This window comes from Nomascus leucogenys, chromosome 7b (assembly GCF_006542625.1).
Source record: "Nomascus leucogenys isolate Asia chromosome 7b, Asia_NLE_v1, whole genome shotgun sequence".
Classification (NCBI taxonomy): domain Eukaryota; kingdom Metazoa; phylum Chordata; class Mammalia; order Primates; family Hylobatidae; genus Nomascus; species Nomascus leucogenys.
Window position 1 is genome coordinate 88953257 of NC_044387.1, and position 27594 is coordinate 88980850.

Here is a 27594-nt window from a genome sequence, read left to right on the forward strand (position 1 = left end):
TATGAGCTTCAAGGGGTCATGAGGAAGAGTCCCAACTATACCATAGAACATGTCTATGAGAACTGAGTTAACAGGAGAAAAACAACAGTATTGTCATAAAAAGATGAGAAACTTTACTTAGAACCTAAAGTACCTCGGAGTGTTTTTACTTTGAGACCTCAAAAACTAGTTAAGTCATGCTAAATTGTGCCTCAAAAAACAATTTTTAGAAGATGAATACAAAATAGAATAAAACGATCTGTTCCTAACATTCAGGAACTCCACTGCATGGAGATCACCAAGGTGCAGCAAAAGATCAAGTTAGATCTTATTTGACTTGACCCTAACTCTTCTTCTATTATGGCTATGCCTTACATATCATATCTCTCCTATAGAGGTAGTCATTTGAAGTATTAAAAAAAAAAAAAGCTCATCTTCATCTACAGTGTGTATCTTTTCTAACTTAGCCTGCTGGTCTGTCTAGAAGCCAAGGTAGAAAGACTACTGCTATTATACTGTGTGGGACAACAAGCCCTACAGGACCAAACTTGAAGAGGAATCTAGGTCATTGTCCTGACAGATCTGAGCTTTAAAATTTTGAAGAGACCTACGTGTCTAGAACCATCCCAAATAGTCACATGAATTAAGGCTTTGCTCCTGAGATTTATAGTTGAATAAAATGCAATGTCATTTGCCTCTTCCTTTAAAAAAAAAGTCAACTATGCAAAAATTACTGCAAGAGACTTCATAAAGTTTAACACACAGTGAAATTACTGGTTCCCCAATACTCTTCTCTATAAATTTTATTTTATAGGCTCTGCTGGATTGTTAAAAATCACAATGATATTCTTTTAAATGTTTATGGTTAATTTCATCAGATTTTCCCTCTCCATTCTTCTAAACTCTCATCTCTCCTACTAAGCTTTTTTCCAACACAGCTAAAGGTTCTTGGATTCTTTCAAATATCATGGCTCCAGCTTCTCTCTGCTGGATCTGTTCTGATTAAGGGGAGGAAGAGAGACCTCTCAGCTCTACCTTTTCTCCTCAGCATATATCTTGTTAGCCAAGAAAAGTACTTTGTTTAGTAAAGAGATTACCAGTCACCAGGCAAAAATAAAAAAGGAAGACGGGTCCAATCAAAAGTTCGGCTTTGAAATTCAGACCAAAAGCACATGCTGGCTTCCACGTGCAATCTCAGCCTTTCCCAGCCACCTGTCTTGGCAAATTATCATCTAGCCCAGAAACTGGAGGAAGATGCCAAAAAGCAAGAGGATTCCAGTCAAATTGGTCATCCATAGATAATCAAAATGCAAATATACATCTGCACTCCAACAAACACAGGAAGTCCCCAATTTTAAAAAGTAGTGAATTACAGTGTACTTGACAGTCAGGTGTTTAGAACCAATTTGGAACCCTTAGTGTTACAAAGCAGGCCCACCAAAAATCCCATGTAAGTCCCAACAACTTATTTATGTTGGGTGCTCTATGTACATCTGTGTTTGAAATGAAAAAATAGAAAAAATACCATCGCAATTCTAATGATTAAAAATTTTTGAAGACATACAGTTATTTTGTATTGTTTTTCCAAAGTGCTGTGCTGTGGAAAGATGTTTAGTTAGATGAGTTTATTAGAGGCTTATAGAAAAAGGACCATCTGGGTAGTTTCACAGACTTGGATGTTAATGGCCTCTTGGTTTTCGGTGTAGCATTATTAACTCTTATATTTGTCAGTCACAGTTAGGAAAATTCTTGAAATAATAAATAAGAAGTAGAGGTTATATATACAGGAGTGGTTTATTTTTAAAGAACTGGACAAACTTTTTAAAAGAGAAAAAAGTAAAAAAGAAATAGGGAAGGTAAGGAGATGGTTAAGGATAGTGTAAGTAGGAGTGAAAAGCACTTTGACTAAGGTGGAATTTGATGATCAGTTATTAGCCAAAGGCTGAATAAATAGACGTGGATACAAGCAAGGCATGTGAAAGCTTAGAATAAGCTTTACCTTAGTTGCAAGGTGATACCATCATTCCTGACAGTTTAGTTTCTAGACAGAGCAAGCAGGATGATGTTCATGATGTAGCCTTAAAAAAAACAGACATGTGAGGGGAGGTAGTATCCTACTCATACTTAACAAATCAAATGTTTGTAACACAGGGAATGAATGTCTTTTCAGAACCTTGTATAGAGCTTAATGAAACCAGTATAGTGAAAGAGCACCATTTGTAGTCAGACCAAAGAGGACTTGAATTCTGGTTCATGTGGTATTGGGTCAAATGATCTAACCTCTCTGGTGCCCAATTGGGATATATTACAAATGAGCATTCAGTAAGTAGTCTCGAAGATATTATATACAGATGGTGTCAACTAGACATTCAATAACTGACAGTCATTAGGCTCCTGAAGTCTGCCAGTAATGCCTTACAGGTTGTGTCAGTGATATCCTTGTAGTGTTTGAACCTGTAACAAATTCAGTAGCTATTTTACACCCATAGTATATTAAAGACGATAATAGATCAAGAACAGGGTTAACATAACTAACTCTATGTGGAATTGTCAGAGTTGCTATGGAAACTTTGCTAGGCTTATGACTTTCAAAAAAGAGTCTCAATTAACAGAATCTTCTTACAGAATAATCTATTTCATGTAAATGAATTATCTGTTTTGCAGCTAAAGGTCAAATGCATTTGAACCAGTCATTTTGGGATTTGTTTTCCCGAAGGAATGATAAATGACTAATCCAAAGGACTACGGATTAGAGAAATTGATTAGATGTCATTAAAGACCCCAAATAAATGTTTGCTCTCCTTGACCTCCATGAGGATAAATTGTGGTGGGGCCTGTGGCTATCCGCTGTCTTTTATTGAATCAATAACTTGGTTTCTTTAACAATACCTGTTTATGTGCATGCCTAGAACCAATTAAATACTGGGCTATTTTAAGTTTCCCAATGCAGCTATATTTTGGCAAGTGTGAAAGAATAAATTAGACACTTTTCCAAAGCACAGTGATTTATTGAGATCTGTACTATGTAATAAACACGGGATGACGTCTAAGCCTGTGGTACGGTGGGGCCCAGGGGTCTTCCTTCTTGTACTCGTTCATATCGTTTACGGTAAATGCTTAAAAGACTTTGAAGTCTTTGTCCAAAACACGTATTATGTATAATTATACAGATGAGCATTTATTAAAGTAAGTGTATTGGCATTTTAGTGCCAAAACCATCCCTCTCTATAGATGTTAGCAGTTTTCACTTAAAGTGTGGTTGTAGGAGTAAATGTGTTAACCCATTTATAGTGAAGCAAGACAGTGTCTACAAATTGCTGTGACAATGTCCTTGGCTCTTTAAAGTGAATATGGTTATAAATTCAGTTGTGAGAGTGCAGGGTCTAAGAAACCCAAAGATAAAAATCTGGCCTACAGTGTATGATTTTTATCTACTCAACAGAATACCAGGGTGAGGGTAGAAAAACTACCTATCAGGTACTGTGCTCACTACTTGAGTGCTAAAATTTGTACACTAAAGCCCAGGAACATGCAATTTACCCTTGTAACCAAACTGCACATGTAAGGTACCCTGTGAACCTGAAATAAAACTTGAAAAAGAAAAAAAATAAAAAACAGAATACCCAACTTTCAGTTATCACCAAAGCAACCCATACCATGCTTGCATTGTTATAAATGTACTACTAATACTAATTAGATTTTTTGGTAGTTTAAGTATATTATTTATACTCCATTTAAATCAGGTATGTAGACTTTCTGTACATTCTGCAAAAATGAAAATGTCTTGAGTACCTATTATGTTCTATGGATTTCAAGATGAATAGACACACTCCTACCTGCAAGAAGCCCGTTGTCTAATAGAGGAGAAATATGCAGAATATACATTATATTATAAGTATCTTAAGCGCTATAAAGATACTGTAAACCTACTGCTATGGAAACTTCAGTGAGGGTGTAATTAGTTATTCCTTGGGAATCCAGAAACATCTTATTGAAGCAGCATTTAAAGTGGGCCTGAAAGGACAGACGTAGCTTGCCAGGCAGGTGAGCAGGTCTGTTGTCCTGGGGAGGCTGTTGAAAGAACCAAATGTGTTTCTACGTAGGGAACTCTTGCCCTTCTGTATGAGGTTGGCATGGTTCACTCATCAAAATGCATAATGAGCTAAGAGCCTGGAGAAATGACTTTTGGACATTTCATCCCAGAGAGAATAAACAGGGGCACTTCCCATGGAGGCAGCAGCATAGGTAGCTTAGGTTTGTACTTCAGTGTCACTTCTTGACAATGAAAATGCAAGTCTTATAGATTGGGTCCTATAAATTTCCTCACCAATTCCAAGTATAGACTAACTTGACTTTGTTAAAAAAAAAAAAAAAAAAAAAAAAGGAAACGGGAGGAAATATCTAGAATCCTTTGTTTCTAAAATAAATTATAATTTACCATCTCTCTGACTTGGAGAAAGTAAGCCAAAATATCTAGGTTTCTTAAACTGTGCTTATCTCATTTAAATTTAAAGGTATTTAATTGAGTCAATCCATACTTAAGCCCCAATATATTCAATATAGCACTTTTACCCTTTTCAAAATGTTGTCATCAATTGGTCAATCTAATAAAAATTGAATACTTTTTAATGGGAAAAAAATTACACCATAAGCAAAGTCAAATAATCAACAAATAATTGAGAAAAGGATTTGGAGCATGATTGACAGATAGAGAGATAATTGTGTTACAGTCAGAATTGTCACAGATGAATTTTTTTAAAGACAACTCTGGCAAACATAATGAAAGGGATTTCTATATAAGGTAATAAAACGCTCAGCTTAATGTATAATTAAATATACATAAAAAACATAAAAACTATACCATATATTATTTATCAGATTGGCAAGTATACAAAATTTTAATACTACCTGGAATTAGCAAGAGTGTGGGGAAACAGGCACTCTCATAAATTCAGGGATGGATCCACATTTGTGCCTGAATCTCATACAGTTTTGGAGACTTCTTTAAGAAAAAGAATACAATATTAAGCATGCTCTTGAATTTTTATTTAGAATGAGAATAATTCTAATAAATTATAAATTTTTAAAACACAACAAATACCACAAACATTGCAAAATCTAGAATAATAACATAATATTTATTGATGTACTGCCTGGCATAGCTCTGTATTAACTTTTCCCTATATTTTTGATACATTCTTTGAGTATCATTTCATGCAACAATGTTATAATACATTATATAGAGAGAATAGAAATATAAGTCATTTTTCCTCCAGCATGGATGGTCAAAAAAAAATTTTTATTTTTGATATTTAAAAAAGTTTCAGTTTCACAACTTATTGGAAATGTCATAAATTTTTGGGATAGCTGATAAATTTGGAAAAAAAACTCTAAAACATTTATTTCATATATGATCTGTAATATTTCAGGGAATTTCAAGTTGGTTACTATGTAACCATATCAATGTTAAAGACCATTTCAATTGATGGCACTTCTTTGTAGTTGATGTCCTTGTCAAAGTGGTGTCTTATGAGCTTTACATTATTGTTCATGCCAGTATTTCTGTCAAATCAATAAGAACTTCATCATTTTCATGTATTTATATGATTTGCTCTTCTTTATAAACATGATTATCAAATAATCCAAGAGCCTATTTACTACTCCTATAAGAAAAAAATGTATGGGCCGGGCGCGGTGGCTCACGCTTGTAATCCCAGCACTTTGGGAGGCCGAGGTGGGTGGATCACGAGGTCAGGAGATCGAGACCACGGTGAAACCCCGTCTCTACTAAAAATACAAAAAAAAAAAATTAGCTGGGCGTGGTGGCGGGCGCCTGTAGTCCCAGCTACTCGGAGAGGCTGAGGCAGGAGAATGGCGTGAACCCGGGAGGCGGAGCTTGCAGTGAGCCGAGATTGCGCCACTGCACTCCAGCCTGGGTGACAGAGCGAGACTCCGTCTCAAAAAAAAAAAAAAAGAAAAGAATAAATGTATGTCCTTTTAATAAATTACTGCTTTTCAGAGTGATGAATTTTTTTAACAATGCACTTCTTTTTTAAAAATATACATAATATTTATATTATTGAATAGCAATAGGCGATACTCCCTGTATCTGTAAAACTTTGGAATCAGTGGCTTATTTGTTAAATCTAGTCCATGCCAGCCTCCAAACACCAGAAAAAAATTTAGTTAGCTTCATTCTTTGATGCCTCATCAAAATATTCTACAAGATCTGAAACATCCTCCTCCTCATCATTGTCTTCTGGGTTTGGTGCTTTGCTATTCAAGACTTGCCATGGGAACTGTTTGGCTAACTTCCTGAGGCTTGTTAAGCTGTCAGCACCAAGCTGACTTAATATTCCAGAAACATTTCTATGATTGGTTTGGCTTCTGCATGACTGGTAACTGCAAAGGTGTTAGCAGAGAGAGAAGGACTAGAGAGAGGAGCAGAGAGAGGTAATTGCAAAGATGTCAACAGAGAGGGGGCAGACAGAGGTTAGACTTTGGGATCGTTAAAATGAAAAACTGTCCCATCTTCAATCATGTTCGCCTTTTTAATACCAGCTATATTATTGACAGCCAGTTTTGTCAGAGAACTCCAAAGCTTTCTGTCATCTGGTGTAACTCTCTAGGTTCCACCTTTGTTTTGCAAGCTGTACCCTCACTCCCTATCTGGACCTGAGCCTGGAGTTTGGCTAACTTTCTTGATTCACACTGTTGGTAAATCCAAAGCAGGGAGGGTCCTCCAACACCAGCATACAGCAACAGCAAAATCACAATTCACTTCTGTATATCAAAATAATTCCATAGATCCCACCATTTGGTTTCATATTTCACTGACTTTTAATCTGAATTTTATTTCTTTAATAAATAATTTTAAAGATGACCAAAAAATATTCTTCCTATATGTCGACATCAAGAGTCTGTAATTCCTTATTATATTGAAACTTTCTAAAAGGCCTTTATAAAATTCTGTTAAAATAACATATCCCAACTCAACTTTTCCAAGCCTGATCCTCAAGATAGCCAATAGCCATTCCAACTCCATGTGGCAAGTAAGGGGTGTAACAGTGAAGAATTCAGAGTTAAGAGATAGTAGTCATAAGCAATTGTGGTTGAAATGTCTTACTTTTGCTAATTTTACAAAAACATTAGAAATGTCTACATATTTTAAGGGCTCGCGCAGGGCCTTGGAAGAAGACCATACAAGTAAGAAGATTTGAGGTTGACAATAAATTGGCTTACTATAAATACTCCTCAGTACACCCTTACGGTGAAAGTCAAAATTCTAATCATCTATTTGAAGGACAAGTTGGCAGCATCTACCAAAATTTAGAATTAAACATCCTTGGATCCAACACTTCCACTTTTACTAATTCACTGTTACAGATAGACTGTCACAGACAAACTAAACATTTTGTACAAAAATATTCAATGAAGCATTGTTTGTAACAGACGAAAAAATGGAAATGCCCTAAGTAGAAGAATAGTGCAAGTAATAATGGATATCTACAATATAATATGCTATGTAGTTATTAAAAAGAGCAAGTTAGCCAGGTGTAGTGACATACACCTGTAGTCCTAGCTACTCCAGAGGCTGAGGCAGGAGGATCACTTGAGGCCATGAGTTCAAGGTTGCAGTACACTGTGACTGCATCAGTGAATAGCCATTGCACTCCTGCCTGGGTAGCCAGACCCTGTGTCTGTAGAAATTTTTTAAATAAAATAAAAAGAATAAGTTAAATCTTTCTATGTATGTCACCATGAAATATATCCAAGTTGTATTTCAATTTGAAAAAGTAGTTTAAAACAGTGCATGTGTATGTGATATACACACACATATACATATGCATGTATATGATATACACACATATATACATATGTGTATACACACATATATACATATGTGTGTATACACACATATATATACACATGCACTGTTTTAGACTTTCAAATATGTGTGTGTATTATATACACACATATATATATACATACATGTGTATACACACATATATACATATACACTATATAAACTGTGTGTGTGTGTGTGTGTGTGTGTGTATGTATTAATAGTTCGGCCACAATTTAGTTTATATATTTATACAGATTTTTCAACAGTTACATATTGTACCATTCCTAGTGGCTATTTCTGGGGATTAGACTAAAAGGACAGAGGACTTCTACTTACAAAAATTTGTGTATTTTTACTCTATTCCTCTCCCCCTTTTAAGCAAAATGTTTTACTTTCATAATAAAAAATTATAGCTGCTGCTCAAATCAATTTCTATGACTTTTCATGCTTAAATTACCTTCCCTCTTTAAACTCATCTTTTAAAAACAATAAATAAATGAAAATGTTTGAGAACTCCTGCTTACAAATCATATAAACCATTTTTAGCTTTTAGTTGAGGTCTTGTTTTTTATTTCTCTATTTTAATCGCAATCTGTGACCAGAATTTTAGGAAAAACATGAACCCAGAATTTCTCAGGATTTCTTAAATAATGCCTTAACATAATTAAATATAATAATGCTTGAGTAATCAGAACTATTTTAGTATATTTTGTTCAAAAATCAAAATAGTTTTATACTGGCGGGCAGCATTATGATTAAACAGAGGATGCAAAGAAAGTCTAGCCTGCAAGCAGTTACCAACAGGACAGAAGAGACTAAAAGACTTCTAGTCATCTCAGGAGAGAATGATGGGAGTACTCTAGAATACTTGCAGGAGTGTCTTCCTTAAAAAGAAAAAGGTAACTCCTAAAGACGGCTGTGATATCTATGGTGCAATGTCAACTTTGCCTGGGGAGAGAGGGGAACATCCAGGCTTGCCAGTGAGCTGTCTTTTGCATAATATTCTAAATGATGCAAGCATATTAAGAAATCAATGATTTATTGCTATTTCCTTGTGTCTCGGTGTTTTTTCTTCTGCAAGTTTGGATTTGCCTTAGGCTCTTCTTAAAAAAAAAAACTTAGCTAGTTATAATATAGGTCCAAAATTCCTAGCTTTTTAAGAAATCTGTTAATCCAGTAAAAAATCTATCTATAGGTACATTGGATTGCACATAGAGGGAAAGAGGCATCTCTCCCATCCCAGGAGACTGAATGCCTTGTTTTAGAGCAGAACAGCTTGTGCACAAATGGCCCCCAGGTAAATAAGATTCATGATTGGTCTTTTTGGTCACCTGGGGTCCAGAAGACCTCTAAGGCATTAGCTCAATTTGTATGTCATCAGAAAGCAATGATTCATAAACTTCAATGCATAGAATACCATGAATAGCCTGTTAGGAAGAACCACTCTCCACTACCACTATCACCACCAGCAGCACACAATCCTGATTCAGGACCACATTGACAAACCTGCCTTAGAACTTTGGGTTTACTCTAGAGAAAATTCACATGCACAAAGCCAAATCAAACTCCCATTCCTCTCTTTGAATAGATCCAACCCTCTGCTTCCTGATCTGTATAAAAAATAAAAATAAAAATAAATTGTCTGATAATCTAACATGCCCAGGTTAGCTTAAATAACAAAAGTTGAATGCAAGGACACAGGAGATATCGAAGAAAGCAAAGTCTCAGCAATTGCACAGCTTGATTTGAAGAAATGAGAATTCATTCCTTGCTGGAAAAGAATATTTCAGGGGCTCCAGGGGCCAAGGGTAGCTCTTTGAGATCCAAAAGCATGGAGATCCAAAAGCATGAGCTTATTTATGAGCTCATGACTCCTCATCTCTACTTTTCTATCTCTTCGGTATTTCCTTCTACCTCTTATCTACCTTCCCTCTACTTGGTGTTCCATGGCATAACTTCTGCCTTCTAAGGGCCAACTTCCAGAGCCTCTCTACTTTCTAACCACTCAATCTAACCAAGACAGGAGGGGATAATAGGGCCGGGCAACCACCATCCAGCATAGAGCACTCTTGTGACTCTGGTGAGTCTGCAGATATTAATGTTTGAGTCAGACAGTTGGTCTGGCCAGTCAGGGCAAGAGTGCAGGGTCACAAGGTCCAAAGCATGGCAACTAAGCGTTGAAAACCCTTCAGGATGAGATTTTGAAATGGACAGATATCTGTCAAAAGAGAGTTATGTACTTGCCAGGCACTTTGGAGACCACTTATTCACTCAGCCATTCCACTATTTGTTGAATGTCTGCTAAGGGTTAAACACGAGAAACAAACACCAGTTAAGACGTAGACTCTGAACTCCAGGACCTTAGAGTCCAGGGAGAGTGGTTAAGAGGTAAATCAACAAATATCAGCCAGTGTGACAACTGCCAAAAGAGAAATGTGTTGAGGTCTAGGGAACCCAGAGAAGCAGGGAATACAAAAGACTCCATACGTGAACTTTGAGCGAAGTTCCGTTAATTAGATGAAGCCAAGAGGGCAGGGAACCTATGCAGAAATATTTCCAGGTATGAAGGCACAATGGGATTTGCCCGTGTTCAGCGGCCTCAACTCTAGCTCTGTTGCTCAGCGTATCCTGAGCTTGGCTTTGTTGTACTCATTTCCAGACTCCGTTTTAGCCATTTCAGATGTTATAAGGAAAATTAAAATATAAATTACCTTAAAAGCAGGGGACTATTAGTATCCACAGAACTGCAGAAAAACATGGTTCCTGGAGGGTGGCTTTGGGAAGAAATATACCAGCTTGAACATATATAGAGAGAAAAAGACAATGTCTCACTCTGTCACTCAGGCTGGAGTGCAGTGGCATGATCATGGCTCACTGCAGCCTCGACCTCCCAGGCTCAAGCAATCCCCCCACCTCAGCCTCCTGAGTAGGTGGGACTACAGGCATGCACCACCATGCCCAGCTAATTTAAAAAAAAAAAATTGCAGAGACAAGGTCTTGCTTTTTTGCCCAGTCTGGTCTTGAACTCCCGAGCTCAAGTGATCCTCCCACCTTGGCCTCCCAAAGTGCTGGGATTGTGAGCCATCATACCTGGCCCTGAATGTATTAAAACTATGCAGTGATACCCCAGTCATGGATTAACCACTCTAAATAGAAATTGTTTCTATCAAATACATATTTATCTCTAATTTATGGACTAACAATGGAGAATTTTTTAAAGAGCCTAAGCAACCCATTGCCATCAAAACTTCCAGTGTTTATCAACATTTTAATAGACCACTTAAATATTCTTGATCTAAGTTACAATTAAAAGTGTCTCAGGATTTATTTTTCTGAGAAAACATACAGCAACTTTTTTGTTCATCTAAAAATCTTTATATTATAAACTTTATATCATAAAGTACTTTAAGGCTGTTGATGTGCTCCTTAGTAGACTTGCAGAAGAGTAATCAAATGTTTTACAGATGAAAATGTGTCCAGTTAATTATGAATGTATAATTTTATCAATGACATTTTATTACCGCTTAATAAGTTCAGGAAAGACCTGTTTTTCAAAATTCAGAAAAGTACAGCTTGTTCTATGTTAGGCACAGCTGCTTAAATGTGTTCATTATGTTTTGTTTGGGATGTTTCTTGTTATTTTCATAGTAGCCCTCAGGTTACAATGCATTTTTGCAAGGTGGTAGGGATAGGTGTCATTCTCTTCGTTGAAAATGAGGCAAGTAGGGTTCAAAAATATTAAGTGTCGTGCCCAATGTTACATAGCTGGTAAAAGTTGAACTTGTGTATTCTTTCCACATTTCCCAAAAGGTTCACAGGATGCAAAAAGGTTCCATAGTAAAAGCGGTTTGGAAAATTTTGGTTGAAACAAAAATCAAATAGTACTTTTTAAAAAATTGCAGACATCTCAGTGAATGGATATACATGAATGTGCTTCATAAATCTCCAAGTAGAAAGATAGTCTGCAGCATTTCCCAAACATACTTGAGTATAAATCCCTTTTAGATCCAGAAATATCTCATGGCATTAATCGTGAAATATAATCTGGAGAAAACTACTCTACATTATTAGGCTTCTTCTCATGTAGTAATTGAAAATAACTCTGAAAACTCTCCCTTAGGAAAGTAATTCATGAGAGCTGCAGTGAGAAACAAGAAGGAAAAGAAAATAAAAAAGCCTGACAAATTCTGTAGAAGCTGAGGGGTTAGACAGTAACATCAGTTGTGTTACGCAAACCAAGGAGGACAAAAAGACACTTGAAATCCATCACAAGCCAAATTTTCCTCTGGATCAAGGACAGCTATAGGGACCAAGAGTAAACCATATATCCATTATCTTTATGTTTCTCAGTTCTGCTTTAAGCAAGAAATAGGCCGGGCACGGTGGCTCATGCTTGTAATCCCAGCACTTTGGGAGGCCGAGGCGGGCAGATCACGAGGTCAGGAGATGGAGACCACGGTGAAACCCCGTCTCTACTAAAAATGCAAAAAAAAATTAGCCGGGAATGGTGGCGGGCGCCTGTAGTCCCAGCTACTTGGAGAGGCTGAGGCAGGAGAATTGCTTGAACCCGGGAGGCGGAGATTGCAGTGAGCCGAGATTGCGCCACTGCACTCCAGCCTGGGCCACAGAGTGAGACTCCGTCTCAAAAAAAAAAAAAAAAAACAAGAAATGTAGCCAACCAAAGGAAATGTCTCAATTTATCTATGAAACACACAACACCCAGAAATATCTCATAAAGTCTTATACATGGAACACGTAACATGGCCAGTTTAACAATCAGCCAAACAATCTGCAAAAATGATATAACAGTACCTGAATTTGAACATCTCTAGACATAACAAGTAGAGCATAGTTACATTACCAGACTAACAACGCTTGATTAAGGCATACAGAGAATTTGGAAGACACAGAGAGCATATGTCTATAAAGCTTAAGTTTGTTATGTTGCAATATGAATATTAATAGTGCATGGGATTTAATAGCAAGAAAGTTACAGAAAGTGCATGTCTCTGAGAATTCCTGCTGTCAGTGACTGGAAAGGTTCCCACTGAGGAAACGCTTGCTACCTAACCATGCCATTGGTGGTGACTCATCCAAAATTCCGACACAGGCCTAATGAGCTTCTGAGAGAATGCCTGGCAGACTCAGTCCTATTCAGTGTGTTAAACAGAGGGTAAGAAACAAAGTTCTCAACTGATAACAGTTTTCTGTAAAGCTCTATTGTTTCTGCAAGTTAAGATATACTATTACACTGGTCAAAGGATATTTGATCTTCCAGCTACCACTTTGGTTAACTGGAGAAAGGAAAAACACCACAAAGTGAGTTTGCTTTTTTGTTTTTTGTTTGTTGAAGTCTTTGTACTCTGATGCCTTCTTTGGAATATTAAATATAAACTGCCCCTCCAGTTCAGAGTGTGATCAAGGGGGTAATTAACTGAGCTCGAAATGTGATGTTTCTGGTGGTCACTTCAAGTCATTCTAACCAATTAATCAATCTCCCAGTGGTCTGACTTGGATCCTATGTTTTCAGCCCCTGGAGCAGTGGTTCTCAAGCCTGTCTGCCCATTAAATTCATTTGGGGGGTTAAAAAAAAAATACCCATGCCTAGACTCCACCCTGGACCAACTAGATAGAATCTCTGGGGATAGAACTTCTGTATTTGTGAAAAGTTTTCTAGGTGATTCTAAATAAAGTCAAAAGCCTCCAAAAACTGCTGTTAGGTTCATGTCCAGCTACTGAGTATCTAGTCTCCAATGAGTGATCCAAAAATCTCAAAGAATTAAGCATGAAAAAAATGCCCCCACCAGTGACTGCCATACAGCTGGCTGTTTGGGACCAGCACATAAGACATTAGAAGACAGGCCCATGTTGAAACAAGAAAATGTGAGGAATGTGATCAGTGTTGGTCAGCAGGATCCAGGGAATGACTCACAGACCGGGCAGGGGAGCCTGGACTGAACGTGGGCTCTGCAGAGCTGTCTGGACACACTGGGCTTGGTGCATCTGGGAACCAGCAGCTGGCATGTTTGTTCTACCCAGTCTCTGTAGCTGGTACCATCCATGCTATCACCTCTACCAGTACCCCCAAAAAATAAATAGACATAAAATGGTTTTCTTCTCCCAAAATTTTTAAGTAGTGTAAAAGATATTATACATTGAAGGAATTCTTGCTACCAGAAGAATTCACTGTTTGTATTTTGGTTTGCAGGCTTGGGCTATGCCAATGTCAATACAGATTTTTATACACTTTTTTAAGAGTTTGCCTAATTTTTTTTTTAGGGCAAATTTCTAGAAATCTCTTTTTTTCATTAAAGGGCATCTATATTTTAAATTTCTACAATCATTGCTAAAGTACCTTCTGCAAAGCTTGTATTAACTTATATTCCTGTAAGTAGTCCTCTTTCTCTGTGTCCTTGCCTGTAAAGTGAATTAGAAGTTGTTTTAATTTTTACTAGTATAGGAGGCAAAAACAGAAACTTATGGTTGTTTTAATCTGTGTCTCTTTGATTATCAGGGAAGTTGAGCATCCTTATGTGTGATTTTTGGACATTTTGTTGTTGTTTTTTTACTTTCCTCTTTGTGCCTGTAATTTATTTTAGTGCCAGTGGTGGCTGCTGCTTTCAGACCTGTCACCACCCAGGACGACAGCTCAGCTATGCCCTACTCGCCCCTCGTCAGCTGGAGTTGAAGCAGTGCCCTTCACTTAAGATCAAGCTTCCTGGCCGGGCACGGTGGCTCAAGCCTGTAATCGGCCGGGAGGCCAAGGCGGGCAGATCACGAGGTCAGGAGATGGAGACCATCCTGGCTAACACGGTGAAACCCCGTCTCTACTAAAAATACAAAAAATTAGCTGGGCGTGGTAACGGTCGCCTGTAATCCCAGCTACTCGGGAGGCTGAGGCAGGAGAATGGCTTGAACCTGGGAGGCGGAGCTTGCAGTGAGCCCACTGCACTCCAGCCAGGGGCACAGAGCAAGATTCCGTCTCAAAAAAAAAAAAAAAAAAAAAAAAAAAGATCAAGCTTTCTCAGAGTCAGTTTCCTCATATAAACTACGTGTTTTTGAAAAAGACAAGAGCTGGGTGGCTGAACACCCCAGCAGTCCAGTGTCCCCTTTGAATCCCTACTGCTATCCTCTTCAGAGCCTGGGGTGGGAACACCCATGCATACACTGAGGGCCAGCAAAACCCCCATGGCCCCGAGGCCTTTGTGAGATTGGAGGAGGCATCTTGAGGCATAAGCTGAGATTTTCTCTTGCTCATAACATCGAGTTCCAAAATTTAAGGTGTAACAAGATGCAAGATAGGCCAGCCATTTTTCTTTAAGATGAGGGAGAAACGTAAAATCATATTTTGTATGTGTTTCACTAACCTATGCTAACAACCTAAGATACAAAAGGCACGGGGGCTGGGAGATGGGGATGGGAGTTGAGAGGGGAACATTATATGTAGGTGCTTGCAAGGAAGTAGAGAAAAGGTACGATATGAACGGTACAAGGGAAGGAGTGAAAGGAAGAAGAGGCAGTGCAGATGACAAGTCATATCTGCAGAAATAAATTTAGGATGATAATGAAAGCAGATTCCCTCCCTCATATTCTTTGGAGCATCTGCCTGTCTCCCCTTTCATTCCCACCACACTTAATGTAGTTTATTAAAAAATAAACAATGGCAGAGGGAACTGGGAAGTACAAAACACACAGTGACCGGAGGTGTAACTGGTTGATTACTGTTCTGACTCATGTAATTTTGTCGACTCGTGTAATTTTGGCACTCGGTGTGAGCTTTTTTTCTGTAAGAATTGAATAATCAACTACAGCGGACCCTTGTATTCCAGACTTTGATAGTTATATTTCCATAATACTTATAACAGATAATATTTATTGAGAGCCAGACACTGTTCTGAGTGCTTTACCTGTGTTATTGGCACTTTTGATTATTTCAACAAATCTGATCTCCATTTAACAATTGAGGAAAGAGAAAGTTGAAGGAATTTGTTGGAGACCACAGAGCTAAAGTAATTTGATAGCCAAGTAGTTGAGGCTGTCATGCTATTATTCTGTTCCTCTATAATACTAATTATTTGTGAGTGTTTTCTGGAAAAAAAAATTGGCTGCAAGGAAAAGAAAATCCACTTAAGCTAGCATAAGCAAAAATAAAAGAGTATTATTAGGGTAAGAGAACCGAAGGATAGGGTTCAGAAACCAGGCCTCAGAAACAAATGGTAACAAGGCACTCTACACTGTTAGGATTCTGCCCTCTGCCTCCCTGTCTTTGCTGCCAATCTTACTCTGTTCCTGCAGTCCAAGGGGCTGGAAATATGGCTACTCAGCTGCTCACAAGTTTGCATTTTATAGGTCCCACCACTTAAAGAGCTGGCTCTTGTTCAGTAGGTCCTGTTTTTACAATTCCAAAGAAGAGACCTTGGTTGGTCCACCTGTTCAGTTAAACAATCGCTGTGGCTGTAGAGCAGGGTCCCATTGGGAGCAGCACTGGCAACCTATAAATATGTGGTGCAGAAAGAGAGATGCTTGAGCAGATAAATAGGAGCCCATTCCTGTGAGTAACTCCATGCTTTATAACTAAAGTGGTCTGCCATTTCTCAGAAGCATGAATCTGAAGCCTGCTCATGGCAAGCCCTGCCAATGAGCTCATCCAATGAGCCCCCCATTTGCATCTCAAGCGGTTTTAGTCTCCTTTTAAATGATATAATTTTCAGGACATATTACAGTGTTGGTCTTCATGAGACTGAGACTTCATGACCTACATCAGTATGACATTACTTCCCAAAGAAACATGAATCCATATCCAAAATTCTTGCAATACATAATGTAAGTGCTTATTGAAGTTTCTTGAAGCAGCTAGAAGAGGAATTACTACATCATGTAACATGCGTCTTTAGAAAGCCTCATTAGATATTTCTCTTCTTCCTCCCCACAAACTGCCTTTTCTCCTAATCCGTCTCTGATATCCAGAGCTGTTTGTTATTATTGCTGCTGTTGCTGTCGTTGCTGTTGTTGTTGTTATTGTTGCCGTTTTGGTTTTTCATTTGTTTGGATTTTTCTATGCCCTAACTTCTATGAATCACTCTAGCATTTTTTAGTATCTTTCATTTTTTTTTTCTGCTACTCTGATCAGTGAAACAGGCATAGGATAATAGAAGATGGGGAAGGGGGGAAAGCTATAGCTATTTTTTTGCCTTAGCAAGTTTTGTCTCACTGGAATCATTGCAGCTTTCCACAAAGAAGGGGACATCCCCCTGAGGCACCCAGAGTTTCTTCCAGTTCATGTTTCAACACACACACCCCCCACTTCCTTCCTCTATCCTGCTGAGCTGAGTAGAATTCTCTCCAAGGCCTTAAGAGCATTACCTCTCCATAAAATTGGGTGATCTGGACTTGTCCTGAATTTCAGCAGCAGGACTCAAACTTCCTTCATTCAGACGCTGTGGCTCGGGTCAAGATATATATTAGCCAGAATTATGTTTACCTGTGAATAATAGGCAGCCCAATTTGCAGTGGCTTATGTCAATAGGGGTTTATTTTTTCCTCTAACAAGAAGTCTGGCCTTAGAGAGTTGCTGATGTTGGTTTAGCAGTTCCACTTGTCAAGCAGTGATCCCAGGAGACAGGAATGGAGGACGGGGAGATAAGAAAGCAGGAGTGAAAGCTGTTACTAAAAAAAAAAAAAAAAAAAAAAGAAGTTCTCCAGGTGGGTAACTAGGCCTGTTCCTGTTGCGATCCCTCCAGGACATCTGTACATTGTCTTTCAGAACTGTCCAACCAACAGGTGAAAGAAAAGTACATTGATCCCTCAGTCCCTGACCCCACACTGGGCAAGGGCTGCCCTGTGGGATGTCACCAGCACTTCCGGCTGTGCATGCTTGTTCACTGAATGGGGTTCTGGATGCCTTCATGTGGGGGTATCAGAGAGGCCTAGGGGCAGAACACAAGAGGTGCTGAGGGCAGCTTCGTGGATGTGGGCTGTGAAGATGTCCTTGCAGGGAGTTGCGCTGGCTGGAGTAAAAGGTGGGCTCCTGTGTGGATGCGATGTGGGACCCAAGACACATCTCATACAGCTCAGAACCTTCTGAATCTGAGGTTTCTACATGCTTCCTTAATTCTGGGAAGTTCTCTGTTACTGTTTCTTCAAAAATGTCATCCTATGTATTCTCTTCTTTTCTTTTGGGATTCCTTCTATATCAATGCAGATATTGTCCTCCACAATGCTTAGTTTCCTTTTACAAATACCCTCTCCTTATATCCCCTCCAGATTCCTTTAGAGCTAGCTCTGCATCCCAATCTTCCTGCTTGCTAATTCATTTTTTGTCTATGTCCAATCTGTCATTCGATCCATTTATGATATTTGTTCCAATGCATGTATTTTTCTACTTAGTATCTCCAACTGGTTCTTCATAATTTCTTATTGCTGTTTCATGTCTCACTATCTTCCCTCAACTCTTTTGTAATATTTGATATGCTTATTTTAATCTTCCTGGCCCATCAACTATGTTGCATCTCGGATAATTTTCTTTATTCTCCTTGGCAGTCTCAGTGTTTTTCCCTCAGAGCTCCTGTTCTTCTGAGGGCATTCATCTCCTTGGTTGATTAAGTATCTCTGGGGTGAGGGCTAGAAGCCAGGGCCTCCACCTGTCCCCTTCCTAGAGGGCCATTTCAAGGCTGAGATGCTCAGATGCTACTCTCTGGGCTCAATCACTTCATGGAGGGCATTGCCCCATTGCCCAAATGGGTGACCCTGTCCCTGGGGACTTCGTCGAAAGTTGTGTGTGGAGGGGTGCTGGGGAAGGCAATGCATGCAGCTGGCCAGACAGCTTGAGCATTTCCTTATCAGTCTCTCATGGAGCAGAAGTTTCTGCATCACCAGGTGCTCTTTATCAGCCATTCAGTGGCAATCTGGCAATGCACAAGACCAAAGGGGCAGAAATAAACTCGTGCTCCCAACCCAGGCCCTCCTCTAGAGGCCAACTTCCATTCGGGGCCAGCACTTTTCCACAAACATCATGATCCAACCACCTTCTGGCTCTCCAAGGGTTTCTCTTAGTTTTTATAGTAACTCTGGCTTCAACATCCTCCCTCTCACCTCCATGCATCTTCAGAATTGGCTTCAGGAGTGGCAGCCAGCAGCCTGGTCATTTCTATTCTGTCAGATTCCCTATCTGTAGAGAGAGGAAGATCATACATTCATGGAGTTCTTTTCTCCATGGGTACAGGGTGGCCTCTTTGCCACAACTAATAAAAGCTGCATGTGGCTCCACCTTCCCAAATCTTGTGCAGTCACAGGTAAATTATCAAATCTGTCTCCCACCTGCTAATATCTAGAGTCTACTCCTGGCTGGAACAGTTGACCAGTGTGGTGAATCCTGGAAGCAGATCCTGGGAGCTGTCCATGATTACGTACCAGGAGGCTCTGACTGGACCCTTGGTCACTGGGGACCAGGCCCTTGCTGGTTTGGACCTGATATCAGCAAATGGAGTTGTTTTCTGGCTCTTGGGTCTACTCCAAGAGCCTGCGCCATCCTCCGCCATTTGCTCAGGTTTCCTGACAGCTGCCACAGCTGCTCCTTTCTCTTTCTTCCCTCTAATGAGCTCCACCAACAATGAAAATTCAGGCCATCCCACCGGTTTGCGGTGAAGTCTAAGCTTGTTTAGAAACTCCTTGCTATAAATCACTCTCTGCTGAACTGAATCGATTGTCTCTGATCCTGTGAGCTGTGTTCCATCACATCCTGCCAGGGGCCAGCTGCCGGAGCTCCTAAAGCACAAACACAAAGGTAGCACCTTCCTCTCTTCTTCTTGTTAACGTACGAGAAAACAGCAAAACAAAAATGCCTCAACCTACAGATCGTATCAACTCTTCAATTTGACATATATATCTGAAGACTATCAGATTAATCTATAAGCAAAACTGAGGTCCTTGAAGACTTATTCTATGACCAAGTAGTAATGACAAATTCTGCAGGTTACATTTCACTGCAGGCATTTGTCTGTTTTGAAGTTTTGCCTTTCTGGTACCATTTTAATGCACAGCTACCTGGGATCTGGGCTGATACTCCTCATGGATTTTTCTTCTTTCTGCTAGTACATATTCCTCACCAGCGGTCTTAAAGCCTACTTGATTCTCTGTCCTACTAAAAGAGCTCAGAGGATGCAGTTTCCATTAATGAGTCAGATTCATCAGTGTAAAGACGTCCAACAGGCCGGGCGCCATGGGTCATGCCTATAATCCCAACACTTTGGGAGGCTGAGGTGGGTGAATTGCTTGAGCTCAGGAGTTCAAGACCAGCCTGGGCAACATGGCAAAACCCCATCTCTACAAAAAGTACAAAAATTAGCCAGGTGTGGTGGTACATGCCTGTAGTCCCAGCTACTTGGGAAGCTGAGGTGGGAGGATCACTTGAGCCCAGAAAGTTGAAGCTGCAGTGAGCCGGGATTGTGCCACCACACTCCAGCCTGGGTGACAGAGTGAGACCCTGTCTCAAAAATAAAAATAAAAATGTCCACCACAGACCTCTTCTTAGCTTCCTAAAATGCCTACTTTTAAGAAATTCAGTGTCCTTGAAATCTAGGTTTACAAAAAAAAAAAAAAAAAAAATGCTCACCTTATAATTTCCAAAATCATCTCTTCAACCCCCTTGAAATAGGGAACTGATATATCATATCCCCATGTGGTTCCACCCCCAACCCAGGATTTCTCCCATAGTGATAATTCTGATCCCAGAGACGTCTCCACAGTTTTCTGATTCGTGGATGGTCACTACAAGAACCATGAAGGTTTGCATCAAGTTGAGCCCCAACTCCCTCGCTCCAATCTGTCCAGCAGCTGAACAATGGTGAAAGTTTTACTTGGCTGCATTCTGAGGCAATAATTTTATCTAAGGTACAACTGTGCATTGTTCCTTAGGTCGAAAATCTGGGACATTTGCCCCCAAACGTAAGGTGAATTAAACCAGACTGCCTTGCAACTGCCTCAAAGTCTGTCTCAACACAGTGACCCATCCAAGAGAAACAGAGATGTGTCACCAAAAATATCTATAAATTTTTTTTCCTGTTTTACTAGAAACTCCTTAGGGATAGAATCGAGGAGCTCATGCTGCGCTTAGAGCTAAACTTCCTGAAAATCTTCTCCCAGGGCCCTGGAGGCAAAAAGGGCAGTGCAGAATGCTCCTTAGAAGGGAGTGTGGAGGAAAATGAATGCTTATACTGGAGAACCCATGTCTCTGAAACCCTGGAATTCAAAGAGCTTTCTGGACTATGCCCTCACTGGATTCGGAACTACCAGGCTTTCATCATCAAGAATCCATCTTGCCAGCATAGGGCTGAAGTTTCTGCTTCCTGAATACCTTTTCCCCATCAACTTCCTTCAGTAACTAGTGGAGAAAAATGAAAATATTCCAGGAGGTGGCATGAGAGAAAAACTGAGTTTCTAATGTCACCCTTTGAGATGCATCACACACATTTAGATACCTCAAATGCCTATGTCTAGGTGCCTTATAGGGTGACCAACCATCCTGGTTTGCCTCGGACTGAGGGGTTTACTGGGATGCAGGGCGTTCAGTGCTGAAACCAAGAAAGTCCAGGACAAACCCAGATGAATTGTTCACCCTAGTTTCGTGCTCAAGATGAATAGAGACACCAAAATACCACTAAGATAAACATCTTGACTGAGGTGTATGTATTTCTGACAGCCATACCGCATCAAAGAGCATGCACCATAATTCTTTTCAGAATTCCCCTCACCTACAGACCATCCTCAGCCTCAATCTTTACCTGTCCACATCATCTTCTCCTCATCTTTTGGATATGTGTCAACACTCTCTGCAATTAATTGTGTTGCATCCTGTATTCCAGATAACAATGCCAGAAATGGATGCAGATTTTGGTTTTTGGCTATAAGGGCTTGGTTGTGAAACACACATATTTATATTGAGAGGAAAGTAGTGGAGAGAAGAATCCTACCTCCTTTGGCTGGTTTGTGCAATGAGCTCAGGACTACACATTTAGATATGAAGTAATTAGAAATAGTGAACCTCTGGGATTACCCCAGGACTTCCAAGAGACAGAGTATGCCCCAAGTCATGCTGGCTACAAAGACTAGAACTCGTTATGGATAAAAATGGGAGAATTCAATGAAACTAATTCACGGGCATATGTCCAAAGATTATTTAAAAACACGGTAGTGGTGCCACATAAATAATACATAGATCCTACAAAGTCATGCCAACATCGTGAAAAGAAATCTGAGTCGTAGCGCTCCACATCCCGCTGCCCTCCAGACCTAATAGTGTTATTCTTCTGGTTTGTAGCTGGGAATTCATTTAAAGGCTGGAGAATTTGGTTTGGACTGTTCTTTCTCTGCTTAAGTCATGTCATAAGTAATGTCCATCAGATGTAACTCTGTGGATGGCGCCTTCACTTTAGCGGAGAATCTCCAGTCTCAGGAAGAAAATGAAAAGTGTATTTTCCTCTTGGCTGGATTCCTGCCTCTTGTCTTTTTTCTCTATCATATGAGCACTCTACTGGTCTTAATCATTTTTTCTAAAATGTCCTGGATTGTATTATTTTTTAAAAAGACACTGTGGACTCTGTTACTCATATTTTTAAAATAATAATAGTAATAAATTAAAGGAAGGCCTGTGTCAGTGACCATGCTGCGCTAGGGAGACCCTTGTGCCCAAAACAACAGCTCCCAGCTCAAGAGAGGGAGAGAGCAGCCACACTGGCTGGCCTGGTCAATGTTTTTTTGCCAGAGATTTCTTTGTATCTGGAAATTGCTCTTATGTGTATCATACGTGTTTGAAATAGCTTTCTCCAATTTGAAAAACCATAAAGCAGCAATAAACAAATGGGACTCTGGTTAAAAAAAAATACTTTGTAAGTATCATGCATACGTTTACAAGTGTTTATTAGATGGTATCATTTTGCCTTTGCTTTTGCATAGTGGACTCTCATTGCTCATGTAAACTTGCAGATGTAGTTGGGTCCCTAGACCATCCACTAACTTGGGTGTATTTTTCTCTATTAACTATTTAAAAAAAAAATCACAGGAAAAGAACCTAATGCTGAAAAGGCAGCCAAAATTACAATGAAATGAAATCAATCCTAATAACAAAGACTTCTCTTCTTTCCAAAATCATGAGCTCCTCCCCAGTCCTGCATGGTAAACCACATTAGTGTGGGACGGTGCCATTCCAATAAGTTATTTGAATATCCCAAGACTAAGACCATAAATAAAAAGCAACAGCAGCAAGATTGCCAATAGGCTGTGGGTATTTAAAACACAATGGCAGAAGATTCCTCGAATATGAGGGATAGCTAGAGCCAATAAGCCACAGTGCATGGATATTAGGAGGTTCATTGATTAGGGTTACATGATTAAAGAAATAGGCTAAGGGAATAAGATGCTGTATACAGGGTTTAGCTCATATTTCTTGCAATGCATTTTTGGGGTACTTTTGCCCTCATTCCTGGGAAAGATGCTAAGTTAAAAAAAAAAAACTTTATAAAGCATTACATTAAAAAATTCACATAAAATGTACTAAGAATAGAAATCACATTCATGCTTCAGTTTCACACACTTTCTCTCCCAAACAGCATATAAATAAATATGATTTTTGTAACAGATACATTGTGGCATATACCACAAAGGGCTCGGGTATCAGGCAAGGGAAAAACAATTTATCTTCATTACCATCTATCCACACATACTTTGGTAATCATGAAGACATTTCTCCTTACAATTTCACAAGGAAAATAACAGAACTTGGGCTCTGAGTGTCAGTATCTGGCCCGAGTCCATTTAGTGGCAAAAGGAATTCTTAAGTACTGACATTACATTTCAATGGGGCACAAAGAGACAGGATTTACATTCCTTCTTGGATTAGGTTTTGTTTTTATACTCATTCTCTTTAGATAATCAAAAGCATGTGTCCCCACACCTTGCCAGTTCCACCAAGGGATCCTCAGCAACCATCTCAGAGGGGTCTGACGTGACATCTGAAAGGCGACGTTGCTGCCTCCCCAGCCAAGGGGGTGCTTGTAATTTCTCCTGCATTATCTTTGAGGTATCACTCACCAAAGCAATGAAGGGTAACCATTCCGAATCCCACCAGCGACTCCTTCTGAAAAACATCGTAGGAGCCTTCAGTTTTAAATAATCCCTGCCTTGTAGTCACACAGAGGAAGAATACCCCAGTCAATTTGTGAGGTCTCTGCCCTCAAGTTATAGATGATAGGAGTTTGTTGCTAGCTGGGAAAGCTTATTTATGACATGATTGTTAAGGAAGGAATGATAGTGTTCCCATTTTTTTCTTTTTCCTTTTTTAAGCCATCCTTGGGTTTTGATGATTGTGACAGTATTTTTTGCCTATGTTTTACAGACTCCTTTTGGCCTTGAGTTTAAACTGGGTTGTATTCAATGAGTCAACTTTAATTTTGTGACAAAAAAAATCTGTCATCAGAGCTATCCTGCCTTCATTTTGAGTACTCCCCACGCTATCTTCTCTTTAACTCTAACTTGTTGTATTTTGAATCACACAGAGAAGGAATTTGAATGGCTGTATGCATCTTTGGAGATGCTTAAACCTTTTCTCATTTTGGATCTTAAGGATAAGTAGATCTACATCAGAAAAATTTTAAAGAAGGGATCCTATATTCTAAAAATATAAAAAAAGTAATTCGGAATAGAGTAGTTCATCAAATTAAAAGACTTTTGTTGACTTCATCCTCTTTAGTGACAAAGGAGAATTTAGTTGCTCTTCTTTCAGTCAGGGAACTTCACTGTGGATACTACAGAAGCAGGCCAGACCATGTATATAATTTCACTAGGGGAGAAACAGATGGACCTTATTTTCTTACCTGAGTTCACCAGGTTTTCTCATACCTCAGCCTCTCTACTCCTGGTTTCTGATTGGAATCTCATATGGTATTTCTCAAGTAGGAGGCAAATCCCTAACCATTTGCATCAAAATCAATGAAATGAGCATGTAGGGTGCTTGAGAAAAATGAGGATTCCCAGGCCCCATCCCAAGTCTGCTAAATCAGCATCTCTAACAGTGGCTCCAGGAATCTGAATTTTTAACAAGCTTCCCAGGCAATTCCTAAGACCCTAAAGTTTGGGGAATGACTGCCATGATGTCATAAGAGATTCTAGAATGGAGACTGGCAGGATTGCTGTTGCTTACTCCGAGGCCAGCTTTCCCCTCATGCCTCAAGTAATAGAGCCCCTAAGTCTTGGCCAGGCACAACTCTCTTACTGCTAGGTATGTCCGTTTTATGGTTCCAGGCCACCATGGAGATGCAAGCATAAGTGCTGTGAGCAGCTTAAAAGACAGTTAATTGACACACGCACTTGCTTCCTGCTTCTTCTTTCTTGCTGGCTGGAATCGGGACATCATGGCTGGCACTCAAACATCCATCTTAGAAAGGAGGCAACATACTAAAAATCAAAAGAGAAAGAATTTGACAACAATGAGGCTGCCATAACAGGCCCAAATAGCCCAACTCCACATTTCTTTTATATGATAGAGAAATAAATGTCTGCCTGGTTTAATTCATAAGTCTCTCATTTTGGTGTTTGGTTTTTAGTTGTGGAATGGAGTAGGGTAGATGGTATGTGCAGCTAAGCCTAAACTAAATGATATAGACACCAAGAAAAAAATGTCTTCTTTTCCTTCCATAATCATAGAACCTGCCTGGTACTGATAAGCTGATTTCTTATAAGCAAGCAGTCCATTGTGGGGGATGAGGTATGGAGATGGGTTTCCATGCTTGCAGATTCATAGCCTTTGAAGCTCCTGGGTCACCAGAACAAGACTAGGGGCCAGTCAAGTGGTAGGAAGATTATCTGCAACCTTATGCAATCAGTAGAATTAAAGAGAGTATAATGAGGGGATGAAGAGCAAAGACTACAGGCGGAGTCAGACTCCCTGGGTCTGAATCCTGGGCCCTCACTTATTTTTCGTGTGCATTTCAGTAAATTGCCCAACTCCTTCGAACTTCAGTGTCCAACACTATAAAATGAGGAGACTTAGAAAACCAACCATACAAAGCTTACTATGAGACTTAAATGCTACACGTAAAGTCTGGCATCTCAATAACAAATTTGCTCAATAAATGACAAATATTATCATGGTTTTTTGAAAACTGTAAGAGGAAAGAAAATGAAACATCAGGAAGTGTAGTTATGAAACTCCCTCCACCAGCTACCCCAGAACCTGATTTTCTTCCACCTTGAAAAATAAATACTGTAAGCAGTTGAGTTTTGGAGAGAGAAAGAGAGATGTTTAAATAGGACTTTGAAGTCCCTGCTCTTGCTTTGCAAAGAAATCATCAGTAAAGTTCTATATTTTTCTTAGGAAAGAAAATAAAGTAACACCAACGAGAACAGGGAAGTGGAATAAGAGGCCGCTACGAAGTGAGAGGTAGCTTCCAGTCCTACCACCTCTGATTAGTTTGTTAGCTGGATGATCTCAACCAAGTTTCTAAGCCTCAGTTTCCTTTTCTGTAGAAAGGAACTCATAATATCTGCCTCAGATGATAACTGAGATAAGTAAATGAAATAACAATGTAGTTATATGTAATAATCATATAATTTGGAATTTATAAAGACCTATAGCTTTCTATGGTTTTATTACATATTCAGACTCCATGCTACATTCCTGGGGATAGCAGAAACTCTCTCATGTAAATCTCTGTGCCAGTTAATCTCAACTTCAGGGAGGATCTGGGTAGAGAAGCTTTAGGCACGATCATCTCCAGTTGCTGACTTTCTAAGGTTGTAAGGGCCATACTCATACAGGTAAGCCACCAGAATAATACATCAAAGCATCTAAAAAAATTTTGTTACACACCCGTCTTAGTCTCTATTTAACCCCTTTCATTGTACAAAAAGAAAGGGCTTTGAAAGGCCAGTTATAGTCAAGTATTAGGAGGAAATGCAGAAATCACTTTCAAGTAGGGTGGCTGTGCGTAGCATGGAGGCTATACTTACTCCATCACAGTCTGAAGCTCTTAGATGACATCAGGGATCAAAAATGCCACCTGTCACCGCTGCCCAGCCACAAGAATGAGTCCTTCCCTCCAAGGAAAATACTGACTGCTATCAAATATGTATTTACTTATTCACAAGCTTCCCTCCCGCTCAGCTCCTCAATGGCGTCATCGATTAGGTCCTTATAAATCCCAGTACAGTACATTTTTTCTTCCACATGGATCCTCTCTCTGACACTTTCAGGCTTCTAGAAGGCAGTGATAATTTCTATCACATTCAACATCCATCAGATCTAGATGTTTAACATGTAATGTGCAGTTTTAAAGGATGTGGATGCTAAGCCATGATGAGGCCTGATGGCTCCATCTTTTCTGAGTGTCCACAATGGGCCAGGTCTGTATCAGGCACTGAGCGATGGATAGGAACATGCTCACGGAGGTCACCTTTCAGCAGGAGATCCACTTTGTACAAAAACACAAATATCTTTGATAAGCAGTAGGAAAACAGAGTCTAAGGCTGAAGGAAGAGTTCTGAAGTGAGATAACTTGGCGACTTGGAGGATGGATAGGAACTGGTGCAAAGGCCATGTAAGTGTGAAAGGGCTGATATGGATTAGGAGCTGAATGAAACCCAGTGGGCTGGAATGTGGAAGGGAGCTGGCAGGAGCTGGAGAAGGAAGCAGCAGCCAGGTCATTTGGTTGGCATTTAAATGACTTTTGCTTTTAATCTAACTGAAATAGGCAGCCACTTAGCTGTTTTAAACAGGG

At 39.6% G+C, this 27594-nt stretch overlaps 1 protein-coding gene and 1 pseudogene across 4 annotated transcripts in view; one reads left to right on the forward strand and one right to left on the reverse strand.

Annotated features, from left to right (window-relative positions):
• Positions 1-27594, forward strand: part of PALLD (palladin, cytoskeletal associated protein) — a 434220-nt gene that overhangs the window by 87195 nt on the left and 319431 nt on the right. The window lies entirely within an intron of this gene.
• Positions 6162-15018, reverse strand: LOC105740053 (annotated as a pseudogene).